A 22,694-nucleotide genomic window follows, 5' to 3' on the forward strand; every position below is an offset into this window, starting at 1 on the left:
ACTCCAACTCCCTCTGCAACTCTAAGAGGGTCACCCTAAGGTTCGCTACATGGTCACTAAAGTCTGAGGGGACAAGTGCACCATCTCCTCTCGACACCGAGTCAATTTTTCTCTCCACCACCCAAATCACTACAACAATTTTTAGTATATATTACATTAAAAAATAAAACTTATTTAAAAGTGCTATTAATAATCAATTAAAAAAACACACGGCCATATGTGAAATTTCATTTGGCGCCATATGAAATATATAACTAGGCGCCAAATGAAAATAAGAGACACGGAAGCACACAGTAAACTAGTCTCAGCCTCCGAACCCCTAAGCCTCCATTGAATCCCTAATTTCTGGTTTCGTCTCTTTGCCTCTCTTTCTTTCTTTCTTTCGTCTCTTTGCCTCTCTTTGCTTCTCTTTCTTTCTAGTTTCCTAGTCTCTTTCTTTGCTTCTCAGCTTCTCTTTCTTGCTTCTCTTTGCTTCTCAGCTTCTCTTTCTTTCTCTTTTTTTTTTCGTCTACACAATCAAGCAGAGCATCACTCAACAACCCTTTTATTCAAACTTCACTATTTATTCTTCTATGTCGTCTAAAATTATGAAAAACCCGAAGAACCATTTTTTCAGGATCTGGGTTTTCACTTCCTCGCCTTTTTTCTTCATGGGTATGTCAATTTCTTTACTGGGCTTTCGTTTTTTTTTCATCTTCTTTATTGTGTTTTCTTGATCTTTTGTGCTCTGATGTGTTATGTATAGCTTTAGGTGAAACCCATTTGGGAATTTCACTGTTCAGGTTACATTTTTTTTCTTTCCTTTCTTTACAGTGTCACTGCATTTTTAAGCTCTTCAGTTTTTTTTTTGGTTGAGTTTTTTTGAAATTGGACCAAGCGGTCTTGGGGGTTCTTAAAAGGTTCCAAGCTTTGGTTTAGCTTTTCAAAAAGTGTGAGGAATTTTTTTATAGGTGAAAGTAATTTCATTTTAATTTTGGAGCTGAGAAATTTTCATATTTGGCATTTTGATGCTTTCCATTCCTTAATTCCTTTAGATTTATTCTTTATTTGCTTGATCAGCCAATTTATGGTGTTACCTTTATTCAAGCTTATTGAATGCTAGTAAATTCCATGTCTTTATCATTTATTGACCATCACGAGTATTTACAATTTCTAAAGGTATGGTTGATTATTTTTGTCCAATATTTACATTATCAATCCTTTTATGTTGTAATTTACCTCGGTCTGTATGTTGAACAAGGAAAATCTCCATATAATTTTTTTATAGGTTAACATTTAGCTCAAAGCTGTTCCTTTAACCCTTTTGATTTGAACTTGTTGAGTTTTATGGCTTTCAATATATGTAGAAAGCTGATGGCACAACCGAAGTATTGATGAAGAAAAAAACTTAGAGGTGAATTGGTTGAACTCTGAGGAATAGTTTGAATGATCAAGTTGAAAATGGCTACAAATATGACAACTGATCAAGGTCCTGATAGAAATGGTACTGTGTGGACTATAGATCAGAAGCTTGATCAACCCATGGTCGAAGAGGCTAGAAAGCTTAAAAACATGTACACAGAAAAGGTATACTTGTTTCTTGTTCTTGGAGATCTCTTTCTCTTAGTCTTTCATCCTTTTGAAATACCTATCAAAGTCAAACTCATGATACCTGGAAAAATGTTTACTCAAAAGCTTTGGATTTTTCTCACAATATGGGAAATCGTCAAAATGGATATTACCGATATAGAAGGGATTGCTGCAATATAGTTGTATGCTTGTGCTCAGGGTAGATTACAATTCTCTAGGCCCTATTTTAATTTCCTGTGGGATGTATTCTGAAAATGGCGGGCAATGAGATTAATGAATTTGATGAAATTGAGCATATTATGATAGTTGCATGGTTCCTTTACTGAATTGCTTTTGTTTTGTTTAGAAAATATTAGCACTGATACTTTTGTATTTTTCACTTCTGAGCTAGACGTTATTTGTGCACATCTTACTTCATAGAAAGAATGTAGAAATACGCTTCTCTCAAAATTTTATTGTTGATTTGTATGTTCTACTTTAATTTTCTTGTACGATGCATTAAAAATGGCCAGCTACTAGCCATGAGAGTAAACAAAAATTTATAGAAATTTAGCATGTGATGCTACGTATTTAGTTCCTTTGTTGATTTGGTTTTGTTCTGTCTTGTCCAGAAGCTTTCAGCAGTACTGCTTCTGCAACTTGCATTCCAGAGCCTTGGAGTGGTATATGGAGATTTAGGCACATCTCCGTTGTATGTTTTCTACAACACTTTCCCTGATGGAATTAAAGACCCAGAAGATTTGATTGGAGCTTTATCTTTGATAATATACTAGCTTACTCTTATTCCGCTTCTCAAGTATGTGCTAATTGTTTGTAGAGCAAATGATAATGGTCAAGGTAAAGTGTTCTCAACCTGGAAAGTTGATTTGCCGAAGTTAATCTTCTAATGCTTGCATATAAATTTTATATATTTCTTGTTAAAATAAATTGAAAAATGAAGATACAAAGAAACCGGGATTATTTGTGAATAGCATGATTGAAAAATGAAGATACAAAGAAACAGGGATTTAAGTATTTATGTTTCAGAGAAGAAATATGATAATCTAGATGTTGTTTATGTATTTTACAATATTTTATAAGAAACAAAACTTTCATTAAATTTCAAAAAATTATGTATTTATAGTTACAAGAATGTGATGTAGTATCTTTAAATACAAGAAATCGAAAAAACTTAAACTCTATTTAAAGAAACCAAACAAAGTTAACACCACTAAAAAAAATATTAGTCCAAGTAAGAGTAATTAGAGAAAGGAGAAAATCCTTGAATTTCATTTACTGAAGCTCAATGGTAAGTTGATAACCTAATCCTTTTCTACAATGATATCATATCTTTGATCACCTCAAAAGCTGCATCATCACATTGTTCCACATTACAGCCACGATCTCGCTTTTACCAAAAACATGTAGGTTCTCCATCTATACTGTCTCACATATTTTAGGTAATACCCAACATAATCAACTTCATTCAACAATTCACATCATAATGATCTAGCTTTGCTGCAATGCTGAACAGATGATCCAATGTTTCAGTTATGTTTATACAAAACACACCACAAAGGTGAGAGGGTTAAATGCAAACTAGTTCACAAGTACTAGTCTTATAATAAACTAGCCGAACAAAAGCGTCAACTCTGATTGGAATGGATGGTATTAAAATGCTAATAAAAATAAGGAGATTGCCAAAGAATATTAATGTCAGACTAAGATTTACAAGGATAAAAAGCCTAGAATTTTCACATGTCCAACAATTTTTTATCTAGAAAGGATTCCCCAATGTAAAAACTTGCCAAAATATTCAACAACAAAATTAAATTCCCTGATTCTGTCGTTTAAATTATGGTTGATTAAATTTCCAGTTAGAATGCATTACTATCGAGTGTTTATGTCATTTAATATGCAATGGTCTGGATAGTATTACTGTATATTTTCTCTTGTACTTTTGAAGCCATTTGAATTTTTTTAATTATTTTTAATCCGTAAAAAGGTGGTAGGTTGTATTACTGTAGATTTTCTCTTGTATTTTTGAAATTTGAATTTTTTAAAATTATTTTTAATGTGAAAATGGGCTTTATGAACAGGTCATCTCTGCTTATGGAAATTGATTAATGGGAGAGTTTTCTTGAAAAAATAAAAATATGAAAGGGATGTTGTATGAATTTGTGTTTCGTGGATATACAAATTTCTGGTTTCATGGAATTGGTCTGTTTTTGCTACTTTATGGGAAATTTGGTTGGAAAGGAATAAGAGAATTTTTTAAGAGGTCTAATTTGATGAACTTGTTTGGATAAATTAAGAACAAGGTTTTCTTGTAAGTTTGTTCATTAGAAATAATTATTTCTGTTCTATATGTAATATTGCAACCAAGGCAAGATAATTAGATCTTGGATTAGTTTCTTCTGCAATTTTTCAATGTGTCAGTCTTTGGCTTCTACAAAAGTTTAGATTTACTTTATCAAATTATTAACAATTCTATAAACATAGATATTCCTTGTAAGACAGGTATGCTCTTTGTTTGTTTTTTTCCCCGAATATTATGCCCCTTTGATATCATCTGCTTATTTGATAATCAATTACATAGCAACTTACTCGTTATGCAGGCAAAACTTTTGCTATCTATTCATTACTCTGCCGACATGCAAAATTGAGAACTATTCCTAGTCAAGACCGAAGTGATTTGGAACTTACAACATATAGCCGTTCTACATTTAGTGAACACTCATTTGCCGCAAGAACCAAGAGGTGGTTGGAGGGATATGCATTTATGAAGAACACAATGCTTATTCTTGTCCTTATTGGCTCTTGTATGGTAATTGGGGATGGAATTTTGACTCCAGCCGTTTCAGGTCTATATTTCTTTGTTCTGATTCTCTTCAGGAGAGAGCAGAAACCCATTTTAATAACTGTTTAAGGATACCTTCACTTAATTCCTTCTAATCTTTTTGTCTCTTGACCAAAATTTATAAAAAGAAATTGATATAAAATTGTTGTCCAATCATAGTACCAGCTGTCAGCTTGCGGCCTTTTACTTTTTCCCTGAAAGCTCCTTTGCTATTAAATCTGCCATATATACCATACACCTCTACAAGAGTGACAATTTGTATAGCCATGCCCATTCTGCCCCATATACATACACTATGCCATAGGCCACCTTTCAAAGCGTTTCACTTGACTATACTTGTTGATGATCTCCTTCCTACCCTTTCAAACAAGTCAAACTTTCTTGGTTCAATTAGAAGATACTTTTTCTATTAAAAAAATGTAATGTTTATGAGATACTTAATTGTAATGTTCTTTTGCAGTGTTGTCAGCTATTGGTGGGATTAATGTTGGCCACCCCATGATAAGTAATGGTATCTACATTCATCCGAGTTTGAATATTTTCTATTATTTGGTGCAATTCTATCTTTTCCAATTCTGAAATTTATTTTGTTTCTGTGTCAGACATAGTTGTACTTGTTGCTGTTATTGTCCTAGCCATTTTGTTTAGCATTCAACACCATGGTATAGATAAAGTTGGTTGGCTTTTTGCTCCGATTGTGCTTCTTTGGTTTCTCTTAATTGGAGGAATTGGCATATACAACATATGGAAGTATGATAGCAGCGTTTTGAAAGCTTTTTCACCTGTGTACATATACCGGCATTTTAAAAGGGGAAAGAGAGATGGTTGGACTTCTCTAGGAGGCATTATGCTTAGTATAACAGGTTAACTGAAGTTTCTTGCAGTTGATGTGTTTCTCCTTTCCAAACCTAATTTTGGTCCATGAAACTAAAATAAAAAATCCTGACTGTTTATTCTGTACAATATACAGGAACCGAAGCACTTTTTGCTAACCTATCCCACTTTCCAGTTTCATCTATACAAATTGCATTTACTGTAGTTGTATTTCCTTGCCTTCTTTTAGCCTACTCTGGACAAGCAGCATACCTTATGAACTATTCAGATCACATAGTTGGTGCCTTCTATCATTCTATTCCAGGTTCATTTTACTTTTAATTTTTAAAATTAAAGAACAGGAAGTCTAGGTTCTGCAATTTCGTGTTTTATCATGCAAATATTAGTACAGACTCTTATCGTACTTTCTTTAGAGGCATTTAATAAAATCTTGCTTCTTGTGTTCGTCACAACACGAAGAGTACTTATCATAGGTCATTGCTCATTAAAGTTAGTTTCTCAATATTTAAATTTTGGTTCTCGCAGCCTTTAATCTCTAGAATAGTGGTAAAGGTGAAAAATGGGCGGTCTACTTGCCAACAACATTTTATTCAACAACCATAAAATCGATTTCCTTTTCATTGTCAAAAAAAATTAAATTCTATGTTATCCACTAATATTGATCAGGAAAATGATTGAGTTGGGTGTTGGGAAGTGTGTGTGTGTGTGTGTTTCTAGAAAGAAAAAAACAAAGCAAAAAGGAAAAAGAAGGAAGAGAATTTATAGTATTGTAGGTTTGTACTAGTCAGCGTGCTTATAAAGATTATTTCATTATTGGTTTTGCAGATTGCATATATTGGCCAGTGTTTGTTATTGCAACTGTAGCTGCTGTGGTTGCAAGTCAGGCCACCATATCTGCAACTTTCTCATTGATCAAGCAGGCTCTTGCTCTTGGCTTTTTTCCAAGAGTCAAAGTTGTGCATACATCTAAAAGGTTCCTGAATCAGGTTTATATTCCAGATGTAAATTGGATCCTTATGATTCCTTGTGTCATTTTCCCATCACAGCATAAAATATACCCTCCTGATAGTCTTAATCTATTTATAGTATTAGCGTTTGGATGGTGATTTCATACCAATGGGTATTGTGCATATATTTGTAGATCCACATGTAGCGTAAGCTTATGATTTATATGTACATATAATCATGGAGACATTTGTATATACCTTTTAGTAAAAGCGGTAGCATAAACAAAATGATTCTCTAAAAGTCCATTAAGATTTAGTGTTCTCCTTAGCCTTATTTTTTTTTCCCTTGGTGGCGGACTGCTCACATAACATGAATGTTGTGCTTGTGCATTAGTTGCACCACATTGACAGGGTAAAGAGTCATTCAAAGGGTCATTATTTGTTTGTTTAAAATTTTCTTTTTCTTTAAGATTCTCTTCCTCATCATACCATTTTTATCTCATCACTTGACAAATATTGATGTTCTCACTTTTGCATGGATTTTTGGGTCAGCCTTTTCTCTTCTCTCAAAAGGCAGTATGTTCCTAGGTGGGCCCAAATAAAAGTTATTGTCCCTGACATCTCAAATTGTTTTTTTTTTCAACATCTCTGATTGACTTGCATTAGAATCTACTTCCCCAAGCTGTATCCAGTGAAGTGATTAGAACATAACTTATTGGAAAATCTAATTCAGACAGGGCAGCAGTATATACATGCACATCGTAGTAATCTTAATTTTGACATTTTGTTTTTGTACGTGAGAGCCATGGTAACATTTCGATTTTCCTGAAAAATGTAGGGATTGACTTCAGTAATTTGAATTCTGCATTTTACAACAGGGACAGCAGTTGTAATAGTCATGTTGGTGACAACCTTTCTCATGATTTTAGTGATGATACTAGTGTGGCGTTGCCATTGGATTCTTGTCTTGATCTTCACTGTCTTATCATTAGCAGTGGAGTGCACTTACTTCTCCGCTGTAGTCCTCAAGGTTAATCAAAGCGGGTGGGTTCCTCTCGTGATATCAGCAGTATTCTTCGCCATCATGTATATATGGCATTATGGTACCCTGAGACGCTACGAGATTGAGATGGATAGTAAGATTTCAATGGCATGGATTCTTGGACTTAGTCCTAGTTTAGGGCTTGTTCGTGTGCCTGGAGTAGGATATGTGTGCGTGTGTCCCTGAAATCTATCACTTCTTTTATCTAGGAGGTATGTTTTTCAACCTGATTTGAGTATCTCTGTTTTGGTAGGGTGTTTTCATAAATCCAGTCTTCATTGAGCCATTTGGACTTACTTTAATTGAGGTGATTATTTTTAACTTTGGTTTCAGATATTGATTAATGTGAAGTCCAACATGATCTCTTTTATTTATTCTACAAAAGGGAAATAAATTACTAATACAAAAATAAAAAAGTTAAATAATGCAATTTGGTGGTGCTACTGTTTTGTGTTCTCACTAACTGGCCTTTTCTTTTTATTTGCTCATAAGCAATTGCTTCAACTAAATTGGGGAAGATATTGAACTCCTATGCCATTTTAACTTGTCCTTTCACTGTGAATCTCTCCTATGCATTCCTAGTAAATCTAACTTGTCCGATGCAATTGTTTAAATTCTGCAGCCAGACTTGAATGTGAGGGAAAAGATACTAATCCTAATTGACACATGGCAAGAAGCCTTCGGGGGACCGCATGGGAGATATCCTCAATACTATGCAACATATAATGAACTGAAGGTTGTTAGTTTATTAAATGTTATTTTAGCATGTTAAGCTTGATACACAATTTTCTCTTGTTAATTACTTGTCAGCCAAGGCATTTGGGCAAAAGCTTATTTAAGTTTATTAAAGTGTAAATATCATATGCTCAACCTTTTTTTTTGCTTTCTGCTTTATGTGAGATATGCAATAGCATGGGTTGCAGATGAATGTGAATGTTAGTTATACATGGTTATACTAGCCTACAAGGTATATATATGCTGAAGTTGAATCCCTTAGTGTTGTCCTTGATGCTTAAGTTATGATGAATGTTTTGCATCTGTGTTTGGATGGGTTGTATTAATTCTATGTGTTCCTTTTTCTGTTTAGAGTTTTTATAGCTAATGTGCTACTACAGTATTTGGAAAGGAACCTATTTTGATTTCTTAACTCACTTTTATAATAAAGTATTCTAAGTAATCTATGTATAAATATATATCACAGGCTGCTGGAGTTGAATTCCCACCTCGAGAAGAGAGCAGTGTACCATTCTTTACTCCACCCCAGACCCAGCCAATAATTTCTTCTGTTACTGAATACAATGATGCTGCTATTGAGGCCTCTTTATAGTCTGATGCTTTAGGCCTTAGGTACTGTCTCGATGACAACTGACTTTTGTTTGTCATAAACATTTATTCAAATTCTTGGTACTTATTAGGTTTTATTTTCTTATATTAAACACAAGATAGATGCAAAATAAAGTTATAATATATAATTGCATGGTTAGCTGATAAAGTTATAATTAGGTAATTAACTTTTTGTATGTACTCTTTTAGTTTACTATAACTTTAAGTTGAAGCATTATTTATTTAAATTTTGTTGTAGCTAAGCAAATGGACTCACAACAAAGACAAGTGCACAAAGGATGATGAATTGAAGGATGGAGAAAGTTTGGTTTACTTTTGTGTATCTTGTAATGTTTCTATTTTTCATTTTTGAAGTAAAAATTGTTCAAGATTATAAAACTTTATTATGTTATGCTTTCAAACTTAAGTTAGAACTAAGATGTCATGAAGTAGACACATTCATGGTTTGAATTAGTTATTGTTTAATGTAATACTTATGGTTTATCAATCTATTGAGAATTACATTTTATGATTAATTTTGATTTTTTTTTAACAAAATACAATAATAAAAATCATTTAATTAAAAAAAAACCATATAAGTACACTTATCAAAATAAAATTTAAAATTTTATTACTATATGTTATGATTTAAAAACATATTATAAGCGTAAAAAATTGTTATGGTTTATATAATATAACAAACTAAAAATGTTATCAAAATAATCAAATGTAACAGTTGAAAAGTGTTATGAAAAAAGTATAAGATTAAACTTCAAATTTATAACCAAAAACCCTATCTAAATGTTATTATTTGAATATTATAGCACCTAAAAATGTGTTATTGAATAGTTTAAGATAACACCGAACATAACATTCAAATACTGTTATAGAAAACACTGGACTTTTAATAACAGGGGCTATGTTAGCATTTTCAGAAGTGTTATCAATAGTTCCGGTTAGCAGATTTTAAGTGTTATGAATACTGTTTTTTCTTGTAGTGAATTTTACGCCTAAGTTCAGCCATGTACTCAAGATGGTGGATACGGGCCTGCCTTAAGGAGTCATAGTCCCGGTAAGTGTATTCCTCAGGGGACTCTGAGTCTGAGGACAGGTCAATAAATTCAACTCCCGGAGGTATGTCGGACGGGCCGTCACTGGCCATGAGACCTCGTCCCGAAAGCAAAAAGGGGTTCACGTATAAATGAGGGGATGGCTACAAAACACAAAGGAATAGGCTTAATACCTCTAGATGCAAACGCCCTAAATGACCCACTACAGAGTATAAAAAAAAAAAAAGAGGGTCATGCAACTGGGCAGACTCACTGCGAGCTCAGGCCATTGTACCTCATCCCGAATAACGCTAATTTGGACCCAACGAAAACCAGGGAAAAAGAGAATATACCTCAATATGTAGAAATTAGAGGCTGTCGAGGCCAAAAAAGGAGGTCGAGGGCCAAAAGCACCAAATGGTCGAAAATACAGGTCTGCAAAAATAGACAAAAAGGATATGTTTGCCTCCAAATAGACATACCAAGAAATTAGCTCATATGTAAAAAAAAATGAAAAAATAAAATAAAGAAAACTATGGTAAAAGTGAGGTTGTGGGGGATTGAACCCCTTACCTCTTGAAAGGAGTAAGGGTCTAGATACCACTAAGCTAAGGAAGTAAGGTGTAAATAATAAGCCTTGCATGAGGGCCTATTTATAAGAATCAAGGAGAATAGTCTACAAGAGCACCTAAAGGTCCTCTTCTAGACTAGGGGGGCAAGTGTGGATGCTCAATATTTCGCGCCCGTAAAAGATCCAAGACGCGCCTAGGCACGAGGCCCCGCATCGCTCTCAGCACGCCCACGCGAGGCCATGTCCGCATAGTCATCAACTCGGCGTCACGCCTCGGCCACGCGAGGCCATGCGAGGCCCTCGCCTATGCCCAGATGCGAGGCCCGTCTCGTGCTCAGGCTCGGCCACGCGAGGCCCAGCGTCTCAGCGCCTCGCAAGCAAGGCCCGTCTCGCACACAGCCTTAGCCATGCAAGGCCCAGCGTCCCAGCGCCTCGCAAGCAAGGCCCGAGCCCAGGCGCGAGGCCCGTCTCGCGCACAGCCTCAGGAACGCGAGGCCCAACGTCCCAGCATCTCACAAGCGCGGCCTGTGCCCAGGCGCGAGGCCCATCATCGCACAGCCTCGGCCACGCGAGGCCCAACGCCTCGCAAGCGAGGCCCATGCCCAGGCGCGAGGCCCGTCTCGCGCACAGCCTCGGCCACGCGAGGCCCAACATCCCAGCGCCTAACAAGCGAGGTCCATCCCAAGGCGCGAGGCCCGTTATCACCCCGTCTTGCACTCAGCCACGGCCACGCGAGGCCCAACAACCTTTAGGTGTAAGGCCCACATGATGTCAGGGTTCAAGGTGGCCCACAAGAGACAAAAAGAATACGAACAACGTACCTTTAAAGGGGTACATACATGTCTACAAGGATCATGGGACAGGGCTGACACCTGTACCCAAAAAATAGTGGTGGTTGGGAATAGTATGAGGAGTGGATACACCACCACCACGTCTCTGACACCCGTACAAGACAAGTAGTGGAGTCATGATCGGGTACAAAAGCTGAGGTGCTCCCACGAACTCTGAACATGTACCAGAGCCGACACCACTACCCTTGGAGCTACTCTCCTGTTAGTGTACTCGTGTACCTTCTGGACCACCATGTACCCAGGGCCATTAGAGCCCACTATAAAATGAACTCTAACCCCACCTGAAGGGGGGTTGGAAAATTTACTGTAGCAAGTGCACCATAGTGAATGAAAAACTTATTTGACCATTGTTCTTCTGCAATTGTTCTTAGAGTTGATACTGAAATTTCTAAGGCTTTTATATTGACAATCTTTACCTTGCAATTCTTTCCAACTTAACTTAGTTGACGAGTTCTCACCGTCAACAAGGAGGTTGAGCCAAGTGCACCTTTGTGGCTTGAAAAGCTTGCTCACATTCTTCCGTCCATTCAAACTTCTTGCTTCCTCTAAGCAGGTTAAAAAACGGGACACACTTGTCCGTCGATTTAGAGATGAACCTGCTTAGAACAGCAATCCACCTAGTCAAGCTGTAACGACCCAAATTTGCTGATAGGGCTTAGAGCCTTGATTAGTGTGCCTGGAGGGCAATAAATGAATTACTATGTTAATATATGAATTAATGTGAATATATGATAATAATGCATGTTTAGTTGAGCCAAATGTGCATGTGGGCCCCGTCTGGATGTTAGGGGCATAAATGTGATAAATGCTATATATATGTGATATGTCTGTGCAGCACGATCCGAGACAGTCCTGGGGAGCGGTTAGCCAGAAAGTCACAACAAGGCTGAGATTCAGACTCGGGGCGAGTCGAGGGGTAATTTGGGTACTAGGTGTGTTATGGGATTATCGAGTTATGAAAATAAATATTTGGAGATATATTTGAGGATAGAATGTCTAGGAGGGAATATTGGGGAAATTTACCATTTTGCCCTCGGGGACGTTTTGGTACCCCGAGCCTTGATGTAACCCTATAGACTTAAGTTAAGTAAAACAAAAAGGAAGAATTATTTAGAAACTTGGGGAAACTGACTTATACCTTTCTGTTCAGTTGAGGATAGCTTCTCATTACTCTCTCTCTCACCTTCTCTTCTCTAAGGCATATCAAAGGAGAACTTTGGTGGAACTAGTCAAGAATTGAGGATTTTGGGCTATTAGACTTAAGGAGCTAATGGCTGGGCATTTGAGGAACCAGTTCAGAAGCATAGCACTGCAAAGGTAAGCTTTAATTATGGGGATTATGCTTGGATTTCAGTTGTGTTTTTGGGTTATGCATGTGGGTAGAATTTGATATGTTTTTGGGTATTTTAGTTGAGTTTTGGAGCAGGTTTTAATGGGTTTTTGATGCTGATATTGAGCTGGAATGATTGTGTTGATTATCTAGGATTGTTAGCTAAGTTTTGGGTAAATTGGCTTGGGGAAAATGTAGAAGGATGATGAAGAATTATGGGTTGGAGGTGAGGGTCGCGGCCCTAGGATGGGCATGTCGCGGCCCGTGTGCGCGCGCGGCCATGGGAGGCCAAGAAGTCTCATGCGATGGATTTTATCACCTGGATTGTAGAATTCAAGGTCCCAGAGGTTAGAGTTATGGCTTGATGTTATTTAATGGATTAGAACTTGATGGATGGATATGGTTATTGTGTTGTGACTAGGGTTTCTACGAGGCTCAAGTTAGAGGACTGTGCTTAGGACATCGGTGCTCGGTGAGCTCGGGACTCAGGTAAGAAAACCCTTGTTCCCATAGAGCTTGTATCAGGGCTGAGCCCAATGTGTGTTGAATTGCAGGGCGTAGCCCTTTGATTGTATTTGTTATTATTCTATACTTGTTTATTATGTTATGAGTGCAATTATGTGAATGATCGGCAAGAGCCGAGAACGGTGTAGGCCGAGGTCGGCAGGGGCCGGGAACGGCGTTTGGCACGTTGAGTGCAAGGTCGAGTACGGCAAGGGGCCAGGAGCAGCGTTGAGCACGTGGAGGGCAAGTTGCCAGGGCAAGTCCCTAAAGGATACCTGGGATATCTTCACGGTGTGGACCGCGAACCCAGGGCCTGGTAAAGCACCTGGGACGGCTAGGTCGTATGTGTTTAGCCTATTGATGGCCAGTTTGTATACTTGGTGTATGTTTTGCATATGTTATCTGTTGTGGGTTTTCTTGCTGGGCTTCGGCTCAAAGATGCTCTGTGGTGCAGGTAAGGGCAAGGAGAAAGCCAACCAACCATGAGCATAGCGAGCATGAGGCGGTGTGTACATGTTTGGCCAGCCTGGCTGCCACAGCCAGTAGTTTTTGGGAGATGTTTGTAAATAAACCTAGATTTTGTCGTTTTGTCAACTTGGTTCGATTTATATGTTGTAAATATTTCTAAACTGTATTTTGGGATCCCAAGTGTTAATCTTTTATGATTTTCAATGAATTGGAATTATTTCTAAAGTTTTTCTCTGTTTATGGCTTGATTACACTATTTGAATTAAAACCTCGATTAGCGAGTTGAATGCACATTGTTAAAATCACTTAGTAACGGCTCTAAGGTAGTAGGGCGTTACAACTTAGTATCAGAGCAAGCCAAGGTTATTGGTTCTAGAGATTGACCGAACATGTACTCTCGTTGTCAGAGACAAGCTCGACTCAGGGTCGGTAAGTATGATTGACTAATATGTTTGAATATGTGATTGAATGTCCTGTTTGCCTGCTTATTGTATATAGAGCATGATGAATGAGTTAACATATCCAAGATGTTAGGGCATGGCCCGTTGTTTGTTATATGTTATATGAGATATTGCTTCTGGATGGCTAATGTGTTTGGGAGGTGGTTTTTGGATGTTGTTATCATGCCTGATGAGTGGCGTCATTGGTTGCAGGCATATTTGTTGAGATGCATCGACAATCAGCTAGACTCCGCGGCAGTAGGGCCGAGGATGACAACCAGGGTCAGGACCCTCCACCTGCCCCACAGAATTGGCAAGAGATGTTTGCCGAGATGGAAGCAAGATTGTAGCGAATAGAGGAAGAGTTGCGACAGTTGACGCAGCAGGCCCCACCTCAAGTTATTGGGCTGCCAGTGCAGCAGGTTGCAGCACCAGTGCCAGTGCAATCTATTGAGGAGAATAAGTGGGAACCTTTGTATGAGAGGTTCAGGAAGCCGCATCCTCTCACCTTCGAGGGTAGATCAGACCCACTGCGGGCAGAGTAGTGGATGAATATGATTTCCTCAATTCTGGATTTTATGAGATTTTAGGGGAATGAGAGGGTAGCATGTGCTAGCTACATGTTTAGAGAGGATGCCCGCATCTGGTGGGACGTGGTGGTTCAAAGAAGGGATGTATCAGTTATGACCTAGGAAGAATTTAGAAACTTGTTTAATGAGAAGTATTATAGTGTGGCATTTCGAGCTGCGAAGGTTGATGAGTTTATCAACCTGACTCGGTATCGATCGACAGTGATGGAGTATGCTATAAAGTTTGATAGATTGGCGAAGTTTGCGCTAAATTTAGTGCCGACTGATGCGGCAAGAAGGGACAGGTTCGTGCGGGGATTGAATGTCATGATTGCCCGCGACGTGAATATTACCTTGGATCCATAGACTAGTACTTATGGCCAGGTTGTGGATAAGGCCCTTACAGCTGAGAGGGCCGAAGATCAGATTTGGAAGGAAAGCGTTGTTAGGCGCGATGCCAGGAGGACAGTGCCTCCTTTTGTTGGGCCCAGTCGTGGTGGTGGCTTTAATGAGCAGAAGAGGAAGGCCCCTGTAACGTCCTGCATTTTCGGGTACCTTTAAACGACTCGGGTCGGGATTTTTCCCCCGGGTTAAGAATATTATTTTAAATAATATTATATTTTGTTTGTAAGTATTCCATGAGTTATTGCTAGCCAAAAAAATAAATTTTGTGATTTTAAAAGTCAAGATAAGACTTTCGGTCCTGGACCGACACAAAAACCCTGATCAGGTAAAAATCTCGGAAAATAAAACGAAAAATCATGGCAATTATATTTTGGACATAAAATACATTCATAAAAGTTAAAGTTTGGTCAAAAATAATAAACCTAAAAGAAAATGGAAATTTTAGGGCATTTTGTGTTAAATGCCTAATTCTACCGAAATGGGGAATTTTATTCCATGAATGGATCTTAGGTTAAATTTTATTATGTGATTAATTAAATTAAATGTGAGAGACATTTAATTTAATTAATTAATGTTAAGTTTGGTGATTAAAACTTAATAAGAGTGAAAAAGGTGTCAAAAGCCAATTTGGACTTTTCTTCTTATGAAACATTAATAACCTTTATAAAAAATAAAAAAAAAATGAAATGATCATATATGTAGCAAAGAGTGGCCGGCCATGTGGTGTTTTAGAGTGGTGTGAACCCAAATTTTATAAAATTTAAATGCCATTTAATTAAGAGGTCAAGTGGGTAGAAAAGCACTCAAGTACCTTGTGATATTTTGAAGAGTATTGTGAGCAATTCCCACACTAAGAACCGATCACTCTCCATCTCTCATTCACTATCATCTTTTTTTGAAGACCTCTCAAAGTGTTCTCTCCATTTTTCAAGCCCAAGAACACCAAGGAAACTTTGAGGCTAAGTCTTGGTCTAGGAAGTATTTTCCCTAAGGTAAACTTTCACTAATCTAGGCTTTTGTAAAGTTTTAAGCATAGAGTTTCAAATAGCTAATTGACTATGTTGTTGGGGGAAGTTTGTTAGGGTTTTTGAAAGGTTTTGAAGGAGTCAAAGCTTATAGGAAGGTCCAAACCTTAAGCAAGAACACCAAAGAGGTAAAAAGTTTACTTTTGATGATTTTGTTGTAGGGTTTTTAGTTTTAAGCATTATTTTGTATATATAATGCTTAGAGTTTCTTGTTGATGATGTAATAAGGTTATGGTAGTTGTTTAATAATTTTTATGATGCATGTGTATTGATTTTTGAAAATGGGAACCAAAACCCCCAAGGGTTTTGTAGGATACCCTAAAACAAAACATGTTTTGAGCTGTGACTTCCAAGGGGTCAAGCAGCCACTGTATATTGTTTTTGTAAAATTAAATTGTACTGTGATGTTGTTGAGATTGAGTACATAAAATTGAGCTTTTGAAACACTAAATAATGTTTAGAAATGAGTAAGTTATGCTATTTCAAAGATTAGGTAAAAAACTGTTTTTTCGTATTCTTATTTTCGGAACCAAGTTTGGACATCCACTGTATAGGGCAAATGAACCCAGTTTTTTCTAAACTTTTGTGAAAATATTACTGGAATAACCTATTATTCCACTGTAAAATTTGGTAAGAAAATATTGAACGGTTTGAAAGTTATTAACTGTCAAAGTTTGGAAAAAATAAGGACTTGAAAATAAGGTCATTTTTACCTCATTGTTGGAAAATGATTTCACCAATCAAAAATGCTCATTTTGACCTAAGATTTTACAAAGGCCTAAATGGCATAACAAAAATGGAATTGGGAAATTTTGGTAACAATTGGGTAAGTAAATTTCAAGTTATGAACTAACGAAGTATGTAGTTAAAAATGTGAAAAATAGGTTTTTCACACTTAGTGTAAAAATGAGATTTTGGAACATAAGGTAAAAAGTAAAATTTTGCTTATTTCAAGATATAAATTGGTAAGTCTTGAAATCATATTTTCACTAAAATTACCCCTTTGAGTTTAAATGAATTATTTTTATTAAAGAGTTTTTATTCTTTTTAAAAATAAGAGATTTAATTTATTAATAGTTAATAAATTAAAAGAGGGTTTAAAACCTTATATTTTGAGAAAATAATTAAATGAATTATTTTTCTAGTAAGTAAAAATTGATTAATTGCTTTTGGAAAATTAATTAGTCAAGATGAGAAATTTATAACGGTTTTCCTAATTAAGACAAATTAGGCAATTTTCTTAAATCGGTTTTTAGATATTAAAAACCTTAAGAAAACAAAAAGGAAAATTTAAAGAGTTTATTTTCTTTAAAAATAATTAAGGAATTTATTTGTATTTTCTGGATATAATATCGGCTAAAATCTTACATATTTTAACCGACTAGTCGAAAGTGCGGGTTAATAGCGATACCTTGAAAGAGTAAGATTTTTAGCGGGTTGTGGGGAAATACCATTGTGATACCCGAGCCTAGGTATCGAGACCTTAGGATAGGTCTCCCCGAGACTTAGGGTTTAGTCTCGAATATTTTGTATAACTTTCCTTAATGGGTTTAAAACCAAATAAGGATTGTAAATCCTTACAAATGACTTTTATTAAAATGACCAAACTGCCCAAAATAATAATAATGAATTATGAGTGCCATAATTAATCCGAGTATACTGTATGGATAACTACAGTATTGGCTAAGCGTAACTGGACTGAACGTTGGAGGGTGAAAACTTGCTGAGCGCTAAGGTCTCCAAGTAAGTCAACTTATATTGTATGGCTGCAACATGAAATGATTATTGTCTTGTATGTTAGTATAGGGATACATGCATATATATAGGCTGTCATAGAAAGTTTCTTAGAGACGTTAGTATAGTGAGTGCTGATTTAGAAAATATGAACGGTAGAAGTCCGTCATATCCTAGACGGTTGATCCCCGTCACACTGCTTGATTTTATTTATGTCCAGTTCATTACCGCGACGAGTGGCCATGAGATGAGGATAAGCTGGTTAAACCTAGGGGCGCCAAGATAAATGGGACCTAGGGGCCCTCATGCTTACTTAATCATTGGACGGTTAGAATCCGAGCAAGTGCTCTGATAAGTTATTCCCGGATAGCAGCCGTGAATATTGGCCATTCCGTGAGAGTGCCTAGAGATACTAGGGGTTGCCAAGATTGAGTGAGGTTGAACACCCTAGGGGCAGCTACTCACCAGCACCACTGATTAACATAGAAGTCTCCGTAAAACCGTGTAAATTGGATTACACTCTTAGATAAGTCGCGATGCCCTAGGTAACACGATAGTTACCATTGTTGAGGATATTTATTGGCTAGATCTTAGTGTGGAGACTCGGTTCTCTTTTACAGATTAACAATTATGTTGGAGGGCGCGTTACGCCTGAATTGTTGGAAATTGTCGAGCATTGGTCTCGAATTATATGGTGGTATAATATATCTGCTTGCTCTGGGATTTTCTGAGTGCAGGGATATAATTGTTGATAAGATATAGTTGTGATATAATATATCTGGTTGCTCTAGGATTTTCTGAGTGCAGGGATAAAATTGTTGGTAAGAATTAGTTGCGATATAATATATCTGCTTGTTCTGGGATTTTCTGAGTGCAGGATTTTTATCTAGATGTGAATTAATTTATCCTTGCTTATCAGGCATGACCATAAGTTTTCCAGGACGCTTTAGCGTTCTTGAAATTGATTGTGTAGGGTCCGGATGGGTCCGGATCCCTATTTCTCTATCTGCTTTGTTTGGAAGTTGATCTTACTAAGCGTTTTCGCTTACCTAGTTGTTTCATGTTGTAGGTAAGAACAAGGGCAAGGCAGAGCAATGAGCGCTGGAGTCTTCCTTGCAAATGTACATGTGGACCGACCTTTTGGGAAGCCTTTTTATTTTTGGAAATGTTGTGTAATTTTTCCTAAACTAGGCTCACTCTAATATTTGTAAAACATGTTTGTAACTAAATGTTAAGAATGGCCATACGACTTTTTCAAAAGTTTTTTTTCTATGGGTTTTTGAGACATTTTGTTAAATGAAAACATTTATATTTCCGCATTATCGAGTCTTGAAAATCCGGGTTGTTACAGCCCCAGACTCCTTTGTTCCTCCCAGTTCTGATAGGAGGGCACAGGGTGCTTCCATTGGCCGTGAGGGTGGCAGTGACAACTGGAGGAGTTTTCCAATGTGTCCGCGGTGCAGGCGATGACACCAGGGTGAGTGCAGGATCAGGGCCTGCTTTGTTTGTGGGAGTGTCAGTCATCTGAAGAGGGATTGCCCTCAAGTTAAGAAGGAGGAGCAGAAGCAGAGTGATAGTCTTGCTCCTGCCAGGGTATTTACGTTGACACAAACCGAGGCGAAGGCTAGCCCCTCAGTTGTGACAGGTCAGATTTCTAGTGCTGGTTCTTTGTATACTCCATTGTTTGATTCAGGGGCTACTTATTCATTTGTATCTGCTAGAGTGATAGATCAGCTTTGTAGAACTAGTGGTGTGTATGCTAGGGGATTTCAGACTTTGTTGCCAACAGGAGAATTGGTAGTCTCTAGGAAGTGGATTAGAGCATTGCCAGTAGAGGTAGATGGTAGGGAACTATCTGTTGACTTGATTGAGTTAGAGATGGATGACTTTGATATGATTTTAGGAATGGATTGGTTATCAAAGTATGGGGCTACGATTGACTGCAAGCGCAGAATGATGAATTTTGAACCAGAAGGGGAGGTACCATTTGTGTTTATGGGGACAGTTAGTGGACTGCGAGTACCAATGATTTCAGCATTGAAGGCTAGAGACTTGATGCAGGAAGGTTGCCTAGGATTCCTAGCGAGCATTGTGGATACCTCTAGGGTGGTATCGGTTGGACCGGGTGAGACTAGATTAGTGTGTGAGTTTCCGGATTTGTTTCCAGCGGATTTGCCAGGATTGCCGCCGCAGCGGGAGATTGACTTTGTTATAGAATTGGTACCAGGAGCGGAGCCAGTATTTAGGACACCTTATATAATGGCTCCAGCGGAGTTAAAGGAGTTGAAGATTCAGTTGCAGGAGTTACTTGATTTAGGGTTCATCAGACCGAGTTTCTCGCCATGGGGTGCTCCAGTGTTGTTCGTTAAGAAGAAGGATGGATCCCTTAGGATGTGTATTGATTACAGGGAGCTAAACAAGTTAACCATTAAGAACAAGTATCCACTGCCTAGGATTGACGATTTATTTGATCAGCTACAGGGAAGAAGAGTGTTTTCCAAGATAGATCTCCGATCAGGTTACCATCAGTTAAGGATTAAAGAGGAGGACATACCAAAGGCCACTTTCCGAACAAGGTATGAACACTATGAATTCCTGGTTATGTCCTTTGGATTAACCAATGTCCCAGCAGCCTTGATGGACATGATGAATAAGGTTTTCAAGGATTATCTGGATAAGTTTGTGATTGTATTCATCAACGACATCCTGGCGTATTCTCAGTCAGAGACAGAGCACGAGCAGCACCTGCGGTTGGTTCTACAGCGGTTGAGAGAGCATAAGTTATATGCTAAGTTCAGCAAGTGTGAGTTCTGGTTGCCACAAGTTACATTTCTGGGCCATATTGTCAGTAAGGAGGGGATTCTGGTTGACCCAAGTAAGATTGAGGCGGTCAGAGATTAGCCTAGACCGAGCAATGTCCCTGAAGTGAGAAGCTTCCTAGGTTTAGCAGGGTATTATCGGTGGTTTGTTGAGGGGTTCTCCAGAATAGCTACGCCACTGACAGAACTGACAAAGAAGAAGACAAGGTATGTCTGGACGGACAGATGTGAGAACAGTTTTAAGGAGTTAAAGCGGCGACTGATCACTGCGCCAGTGTTAAGCTTGCCGACAGAGAATGAAAAGTTTGTGGTTTGCTGTGATGCATCCAGACAGGGTTTAGGGTGCGTGTTGATGCAAGCTGGTATGGTGATAGCTTATGCATCGAGACAGTTAAAGGAATATGAGCAGAGATATCCTACGCATGATCTGGAGTTGGCAGCGGTGGTGTTTTCACTTAAGATTTGGAGGCATTATCTTTATTGTGAGAAGTGCAAGATATACACCGACCATAAGAGCCTAAGGTATTTCGTTACTCAGAAGGACCTGAATATACGCCAGAGGCGGTGGCTGGAGTTGGTTAAGGTTTATGATTGCGATATCCTATACCATCCTGGGAAGGCTAATGTAGTGGCTGATGCATTGAGTCAGAAAGGCCCAGGACAGTTGTTTAGTTCGAGGCAGATATCTGACAAGTTAGCTGAGGAGATGACCAGAGTAGGTATAGAGTTGGTGGTTGGTCAGTTGGCCAACATCACTCTTCAGTCTACACTACTTGAGAGGATCAAGGAAGCGCAAGGGAAAGATTCACAGTTGAGAGGTCATAGGGAAGGTGCCTTAGTCGGAGCGACTAAGGACTTTTCCATTTCAGAGATGGGGTTACTGAAGTACAAGGGTCGGATCTGTGTTCTAATGGATTCTGATATTTGGCGAGAGATCTTAGATGAATCGCATACCACTCCCTATTCTTTGCACCCAGGTACGACGAAGATGTACCAGAACTTGAGAGCTCTCTATTGGTGGTCGGGCATGAAGAGGGATGTGGTGGATTATGTGGCCAAGTGCTTAACTTGCTAGTAGGTTAAGGCTGAGCATCAGAGGCCAGCAGGGTTGTTGCGGCCTCTGGGGATCCCAGAATGGAAGTGGGAAGATATCACTATGGATTTTGTGGTTGGTTTACCGAGGACTGTGGGACAGCATGACTCGGTGTGGGTGATTGTGGATAGGTATACCAAGTCCGCCCACTTTCTGCCTGTTAAGACAACTTATACTGTGGAGCAGTATGCTGAGTTATATGTGAAGGAGATTGTTCGACTTCATGGGGCTCCGAGGTCGATAGTATCCGACAGAGACCCCACCTTCACTTCCAAGTTTTGGGAGAGTCTGCAGAAGGCTATGGGCACGCAGTTACGGTTTAGTACCGCTTATCATCCTTAGAAAGATGGACAGTCTGAGAGGATGATTAAGATATTGGAGGATATGCTGCGAGCCTGTGTGCTAGATTTTGGGGGATCGTGGAGTAAGTATCTTCCTTTGATCGAGTTCTCATACAATAACAGTTATCAGGCGACCATCGGAGTGGCTCCGTACGAGATGCTTTATGGATGAAAGTGCAGATCACCTATTCATTGGGATGAGACAGGTGAGAGGAGATATTTGGGTCCAGAGATGGTTCAGAGGACCAAGGAGGCGATTGAGAAGATTAGAGCGCGTATGTTCACCTCCCAGAGTCGACAAAAAAGTTATTCAGACCTGAAACGCAGGAGCATGGAATTTCAGATTGGTGACCATGTGTTCGGGGCAAGTTGAGCCCTAGGTTTGTTGGCCCCTTCGAGATTTTGGAACGGATTGGAGAGGTAACTTATAGAATAGCGATGCCTCCAGCTTTATCAGGGGTTCATGATGTTTTCCATGTATCCATGCTCCGGAAGTATATGTCAGATTAAACGCATGTTCTATGTTTTGAGAATCTGGAGCTTGATCAAGATTTATCCTATGAGGAGAAGTCGGTTCAGGTTCTTGACCGAAAAGATAAAGTCTTGTGGAGAAAGACCATCGCCTTGGTGAAAGTGCTGTGGAGAAACAACAAGGTTGAGGAGGCGACATGGGGACTTGAGTGAGAGATGAGGGAGCGATATCCCGAGTTGTTCAGGTAATTTCGAGGACGAAATTTCTGTAAGGACGGGATAGTTGTAACGATCTGAATTTGCTGATAGGGCTTAGGGCCTTGATTAGTGTGCCTGGAGGGCAATAAATGAATTACTATGTTAATATATGATAATGATGCATGTTTAGTTGAGTCAAATGTGCATGTGGGCCCCGTCTGGATATTAGGGGCATAAATGTGATAAATGCTATATATATATATGATATGTCT

The 22,694-nt window shown here is 38.4% G+C and overlaps 1 pseudogene; it reads left to right on the plus strand.

Annotated features, from left to right (window-relative positions):
* The first annotated feature begins 230 nt into the window (after nt 1-230).
* On the plus strand, nt 231-8,558 carry LOC133785306 (potassium transporter 10-like; annotated as a pseudogene).
* Nucleotides 8,559-22,694: the final 14,136 nt, after the last annotated feature.

This window comes from Humulus lupulus, chromosome 6 (genome assembly GCF_963169125.1).
Source record: "Humulus lupulus chromosome 6, drHumLupu1.1, whole genome shotgun sequence".
Classification (NCBI taxonomy): Eukaryota; Viridiplantae; Streptophyta; class Magnoliopsida; order Rosales; family Cannabaceae; genus Humulus; species Humulus lupulus.